Source organism: Tupaia chinensis, unplaced genomic scaffold (assembly GCF_000334495.1).
Source record: "Tupaia chinensis unplaced genomic scaffold, TupChi_1.0 Scaffold000002_1, whole genome shotgun sequence".
Classification (NCBI taxonomy): Eukaryota; Metazoa; Chordata; class Mammalia; order Scandentia; family Tupaiidae; genus Tupaia; species Tupaia belangeri.
Genome location: NW_006159428.1, coordinates 432,317 through 439,747, shown reverse-complemented (window position 1 = coordinate 439,747; position 7,431 = coordinate 432,317). Strand labels below are relative to the sequence as shown.

Genomic DNA, 7,431 nt, shown 5'->3' with positions numbered 1-7,431 from the left:
TTAAATAAAAATAATTCTTTTATAAATCTCTTTAGAATATCTGCATTCATATGTTTGGATTTGATGTAGTAAGATCGGTATTTTATTTGAATAACTTGATGAGCTATTTGTCACAAAATAAAAACAGTTTTCATTATAAATTGCCTATAATTTGCAAAAAAAAAATAAATGTACATGACAGCTGTTACAAGTATCCACTGTTGGGTCAATTCCATCATATCTGGGCTATTGCGAAACATTCCACAATAAACATAAGAGTGCAGATATCTCTTCAAGATGCTGTTTTCAGTTCCTTCAAATACAACGAGGCTTCAGAAAACACATAAAATACATTAACAAAAGCCTTGTGTTGAGTCACACGCTGGAGTTGCTGCCGTGCGACAGGGCCGAATTCATCATCCAACTATAATAAAAAGTCAACCTCTCAGAGTGATCGGTTAAGAATGCAACAGATATGCCTGCTAACAAGGATAAGCATACCCTGAATAAGTATTGATGAGAAGCCTATCATCGGGTGTTTGTGAACCCATGTTTAGCCATGGGAAAAAATTAAGTGTTTTGGCTTTGATATGGATTCCACCCTTGCTGTGTACAAGTCCCAGGAGTATGAGTCCCCCTCCCCAACCCCCCCTGGGTTTGAGCTCACTGTGGAGACATTAGTTCCTACTGGCTAGCCCCAGGAGCTGCTCAGCTTTGCATACGATGCCATATTTCCTACTAGGGGGCTTGTCTTGGCACACTATATGGAAATCTTTTGAAAGTTGATGCCTATAGAAACCTCTTGGTCTGTGCACATGGATGTAACTTCAGAAAGGGATCAGAAACTAGAGAGCAGTATCCAACTAAGTTTATCCAATGAGATGACACTGAAAGATTTTATATTATGAACACACTGTTCAATCTACCAGAGACCTACCTGTTGGCCTGCCTAGTAAATATTTTTACTAATTGTCAAAGATATACCAGCTGTGAACCAGGATTTAAAAATAGGGACCTCTTCATGTCCTACCAGAGTAAGTTCCAGGATGTCAGAAGTGCTGCTGACTGAGTTCATTACAAGGGTTCCTTTGCCTCTGAGCTGGATGAAGGAAGTAGGAAAGTATTTCTTGTCACCAACAGTGACTATAAAATGCAGATAAAATTATGACTTACATGTTTGATTTCTCACGTGGCCCCAAGCCTGGTAGCTCCCATTGACCATAGCAGTCCTACTTTCACTTGATCTTGGTGGATGCCTGAACACCCCTTTTTCCTTTGGGGAAGGAACAGTACTGCGTCAAGTGGATACTAAAACTGACAAGCTGGAAACTGGTACCTACTCAGGCCCTCTACAGTACTTGGAAACTGGTACCTACTCAGGCCCTCTACAGCACTGCATTGTGTTCTCAGGAGGTTCATCTGATACAATCTGTGATCTATTGGGAGCCAAGGGCAAAGACGTTTTGTATATTGGAGATCACGTTTTTGAGGACATTTTAAAATAAAAGAAACAGCAAGGGTAGCAGACTTTCTTGGTGATTCCTGAACTTGTGCAAGAGCTGCATGTCTGGACAGACAAGAGTGTCCTTTTTGAAGAGCTTCAGAGCTTGGATATTTTCTTGACTGAACTTTTACAAGGACCTTGACAGTGGTAGTAATGAGGCCCAGACATTAGTTCCATCCAGAGACATATTAAGAAAGTCACTCATGACATGGACACATACTAAGGGATGATCGGGAGCCTGTTCCACGGTGGCTCCCAGCAGACCTTGTCAGTCAAGTGATGCGATATGCTCATCTCTACTCTGCATTGTTCATCAACCTGCTACTGTTCACCAAGTGGTTCAGCTACTCTTCAGAGCTGCCCACGTCCTGATGGCTCATGAATCAACGGTGGAACAACAACATGTAGGTATCAATGAGATGGAGTCCCCCCCCTTGCCATCCAGAACTGCACATCAGTGCTTTTTAAAGACACTGACTACAAGCAGCACCAATTGACAGTCAATTAGTGACATTAAATCTCCCAACCACTTCCCACTGGTCCATTGCACACTGCCATGCTGAAGATGGTGATGAAGAGGAGGAGGAATAAGGAGAACCTAAATCCTGAACACTAAAACAGTAAACAAGTTGTGGCAGGACTCATAGGCTCAAAGGATGTCCCTGTTTGGGTTCTGCTGGAGGGGAGGGGAAATGAATCCATCAAAGGTACTTTTAGGAAGTTTCTGAAGACTTTAAAATATTCTAGTCATACAGAGATACTCATTTTAGTTCTGTACATTTGTAGCATACGGATTGTTCAAAATTGTAATGGAGTCTGTATTTGAAGAAAGTAAGGGTAAAGTTATGCTGAACTGCATGCAGATGGCTCCATTGTAGCTTGTGACACTATTTCCTTGTCTTTTGTCATCATCAATATCTCATTGTATACCGTAGTACAAGAGGTGAAGGGTCTCAGTGGAACAAAGAGGATGATGGGAAAAGGTGATTCAAAAGTGTTGTAATGTTATAAATCATGCTGTTATTCCAAAACTTTTTCAGTACATTACAGAGTTGTGTATCAGTGGAGAAATATATTGCTCACTCAAAAAAAAAAAAAAAACCTTATGTTTAGATTACAGTTTCTTGCACCAAAATAAACTTGCACTTTAATATAATTTTTCATAATTTTTTTTTTTGGAGAGGTTTTTCTTATTGGGTGCATGCGCTCGCCACAAAGACAGAGAGAGACAGAGAGACAGAAAGCAAGAAATCACCCTCCAGGGGGGATGGCCATACTGCAATCCCTTCTCCTTCATTCTCCTCTTGGGATCTTGGGCATGCATACACACGCGCCCAGCGTGAGTTTAAGCCACTGGGTCCGGGACCCGAACCGCGGTCGACGACATGGGAGTCCAGTGACATAGCTATTACGCTCGCTAACTGCTGGTCCCCATTTTTTCATGAATTGTTGAAGTTCCCATGTGTATACCCAGAAATCAGATTTCTACATCATAGGTTAGTTCTATTTAAAACTTTTTAGGAAATTCATCGTGGGTATACCAACTCACACTTCCATCAGAAGCAAACAATTATTCCCTTTTCTCCACATCTTCACTAATACTTGCTTCTTAATTTTATTTTTTTCATCTTTTTGATAATAGTCATTCTAACAAGTGTGAGGTAAAATCTTATGATGCTTTTGGTTTGTATCTCTGATGACACATTTTTCAGTATTTTTCCACGTATCTGTTGAGGGGTTTTATGTTTTCATTTTCAGAAAAATGTCTATTCAGGATCTTTGTACATTTTTAAACTGAGTTATTTCTTGCTACTGAGTTTTTTATATATTTGGATATTAATCCCTTATCACATATACATTTTGCAAACATTTTTCTCTCATGCTATAGGCTTTCTCTTCACTCTGTTGTCTTCTTTGCTGTGCAAAAGCTTTTTGGTTTGATGCAATCTCATTTATCTATTTTTGCTTGTTTCCTGAGCTTCATCCTCCCCTCACATTCATCATAGAGTGCATGTGAGCTCATGTGAGATTGAGAGACACAGAAAGACAGAGAGAAGCAATCTCCACAGGATGTGGACACACCATTGTCTTCCTCCAGTCCTCCAGCCCATCGGATCTTGGGTACTCATGCACAAGCCCAGAGCATTTCAGGCTGATGGGACAAAAGACCTGAACCACAGTTCCCATGAGAGATCTAGCCTCTTGAGCAATGCATGTTGTGCTATGGAATCAGCTGTGTTCCCTGTGCTTTTCAAGTAATGCAAAAAATCATTATCCAGATCAATGTAAAGATTTTCCTCCACGTTTTCTTCTAGTAGTTTCATACTTTCAGGTCTTATACTTAAGTCTTTAATCCATGTTGAGTTGATTTTTGTATATGGTGTGAAATCAGTGTCTAATCTCATCCTTTTGCATATGTATATCCAATTTCTCAGCATCATTTATTAGAACAGTGATATAAAAGACTGGCGATTATACTTTCCCCATTGCATTCTTGGAAACTTTGCCAAAGATCAATTGACTATAAATATGTAGATTTCTGCTTTCTCTATTCTGTGCCACTGGTCTTTGTGTTTGTTTTTATGCTAGTGCCATACTGTTTGATTACTATAGCTTTATATATTTAGTATATTTTGAAGTCAGGTAGTGTGATGCCTCTAGCTTTGTGATTTTGTGAGGGCCGGGGGACTGTTTTGTTTTGTTCTGTGTTGCTAGAGGGTGCACGTGCATATGCAGGCAAGAGAGAAAAAGATGGTACTTCCCAACCTAGTCACACTGCAATACTTTGATTTCTCCAATTCTCCATCCCCTCAGGGTCCTGGCACATGTGTATATGCCTGGTATATTTTTCAAGCTGCCAGGGTGGGACTTGAACGCTGGTTACTATGTAGAATTTGGCTTCCTCTGCAGAGTGTTTAACCACTGCATTACGGGGAAAGCCCATTGAAATTTTTGTTATCTTATTAAATCAGTAGATTGCTTTGGGTAATATGAATATTTTAAAAATATTAATTGTTCCAATCTAAGAATACGCGATGTCATTCCGTTTTTTTGTCTTCAATTTTTTTCATCAATGTTCTGTAGCTTTCATTGTAAGGTATATCTTGGTTAAATGTATTCCCAGGGGTTTTGTTTGTTGTGGGTTTTGTTTGTTTGTTTGTTTGTTTGTAGTTATTGTAAATGGGACTGCCTGCTTATTTTTCAGTTACTCCTTTATTGTTATGTAGAAATGATACTAGATATTATATGTTGATTTTGTATCCTGCTGTTTTACTGAATTCACTTATGAGTTCAAAGAATTTTTGGTAAGTTCTTTAGGTTTATCTGTATATCAGATCATGCCATCTGCACATAGGAACGACTTGACTTTCTCCCTTCTGAGTTGGATGACTTTTACTTCATTCTCTTGCCTAACTGTCCTAGCTAGGATATCTAGCACTATGTAGAAATGATAAAAGTGGGTTTCTTTGTTTTGTTCCAGTTCTTAGATAAAAAAAGACTTAAACTTTTCCCCATTCAATATAATGCCAGCTGTGGGTTTGTCATATATGGCCTTTATTGTATTGAGGTATGTTTCTTTTACACCTAATTTGTTGGGGATTTTTATCAAAGGGATGTTAAATTTTACCAACTGCATTTCATGCCCTTATTGAGGTGATCAGTTTTTGTCGTTTACTCTGTTGATGAGCTGTACCACATTTATTCTGGTGTATGTTCTGGAGCATTTCCATTGCGTTTTCTTCTAATATTTACATAATTTGGGATCTTACACTTAAGTCTTTGAGTTATTTAGTTTGTTGAACTATCTTTGCATCCCTGGGGGTGAGTGGACAAAGACAACAGGGTCTTCACTTTGCAACCCAACGCCTGGCTTCAGCCAGCTGAGATCATAGGCATGTGTGCCTGGTGTACAAAGGGAGACCTTGCACGTAAGCCTGGGTTCTTCCAGTGTGGCCTCAGCATTGTGGAATATTGTAGCACTATGGCTGGTTAACTCTCCATCTAAAATTTAACTATCACATACAACAGATCATTATCGCTAATAAAGAGAATGTGAGATATTCTGTAATGATTTTTAGACAGACTATTATTGTCAATGCCATAGTTCTAGGTAAGCATATTGCTCATTATTACTGTGCTTGGTATGGTTTTCAAGCCACTGGGTCCAGGACTCGAACCATGGTGGGTCATGTGGGAGTTCAGTGATATAACTGCTACACCATCTGCTGGCCTCACTGTAAAATTTTCTAAACTAATCTCCATGCCTTTTCCCTCCCCTCCTCTAGTATATTCTTATTTTTAAGTATTATTTTTAATTTAACTTTTATTTATTTAAATTTGACCAGAGAGGGAGAGAGAGAAAGAGAAGAGAGACAGAGAGAGAAAGTGAGAAAGCAAGCCACTAGGTCTGGGACTTGAACCTTGGTCAGGCATGTGGGAGCCCAGCACCCTTAACCATCATGCCACCTTCCAGACCTGTATATTCTTTATTAACTGCCAGATTAGCTCCAATCATGACACCTTTCTTTACAAAGGCCCTCAGTCTTCTTCATTCTTAGAAAATAAGTAATGTAGCTAGTTATGTGTATTAGTTGGCTAGGACTACTCTAACAAAAAACTGCAAACTGGATGACTTAAACAATAGAATTTTATTTTCTTAGAGTTCTGGAGGCAGAAATCTAAAATGAAGGTACTTACAAGATTGGTTTCCTATGAGGGTGGTGAAGAAGAATCTATTTCAAGCTTGTCCCCTAGGTTTCTTGCAATCATTGGCCTTCATTTGGCTTGTAGAAGGATCACCTCAGTCTCCATCCTAATTTTCACATGGCATTCTCTGAGTGTGTGTTGAAAATTCCCACTTTAATAAAGACAGCAGTTATAATGGACGAGGGCCTAAACTTTCCCATCTTTTTTTTCCTAGGGAATGTGGAGGGGTATGCTTACCAGAGACAGAAAAAAGAAGGACAAAGCACTCCTTAAAGCACCCACGCCTGGGTGTGGTTACGCCACAATTCCTCTTCCTCAGTTTCTCCATGTTACTGGGATTGGGAGCACATATGCAGATAGGTTCAGTGTAATTTTTAAATCACCAGAGCTAGGATTCAAACCACACAGATGGCCATGTGGATCTGGCTCCTCTAACCACTGGGCTATTGGGCTGGCCCAACCATATCTTATTTTGATATCACCTTATCTTTAGTAATTACACCTACAAAAACATACTTTCCAAGTGAGGTCATAACTCGAGGTGCTGGTGGTTATAACTTCAACATATGAACTTTAGAAGGAACACATACCAACACTTAATGGCACTGCAGAGCAGTCGAACCTTGAAATGGTTAATGTGTACATATTAGAATGAGGAAACACAAAGTACTGTACTCACTCTGTCCTGAAAATAGGAACACGTGGCTACATTGGCCATATCGAGAGTTCAGCATGTTCCCTAAACACTCTCGGAATTTCCTGTTCTCTCAGCAGGTACAAAAATGCAAATGCATCTCAATAAATATACAAAGAATTGGCCTGTATTGGCTACACTCCTCTAAGACTGCCAAGTCCTCTGGCCTTCCTGTTAGAGATCACTGCTTGCCTTGTGGCTCGCTTGTGTTTCCCTAGGGCCTTCGTTTTGGCTGCGCTGGACACGATGTAAGAATATTCAAAGTTTCTACAGGCTTTCTCTTACTTTTTAAAACTTTGTTGTCCCCCTTACCTAATGCTACTTTACTTCATGTCCAAGATTTTTAAGACTATAGGAAAAAAATGTTAGTAATAGAGGCTTTAATATATAATACGGAAATGAAAAAATATTTTCAAATTAATAGTTTCAAACTCTGTTCCTGAACCTATGTAATCAACTAGATAATTTGAAATTACCAATACTTATAAAAGCTCATTAAACAACCTTAAATTTTGTCCTATGGTATTGGTTTTTACAAGATCTGCTG

At 39.2% G+C, this 7,431-nt stretch overlaps 1 pseudogene; it reads left to right on the top strand.

Moving 5' to 3' along the window:
• Positions 1-503: 503 nt before the first annotated feature.
• Positions 504-2,074, top strand: LOC102499496 (cytosolic purine 5'-nucleotidase-like; annotated as a pseudogene).
• The last annotated feature ends 5,357 nt before the right edge of the window (positions 2,075-7,431 follow it).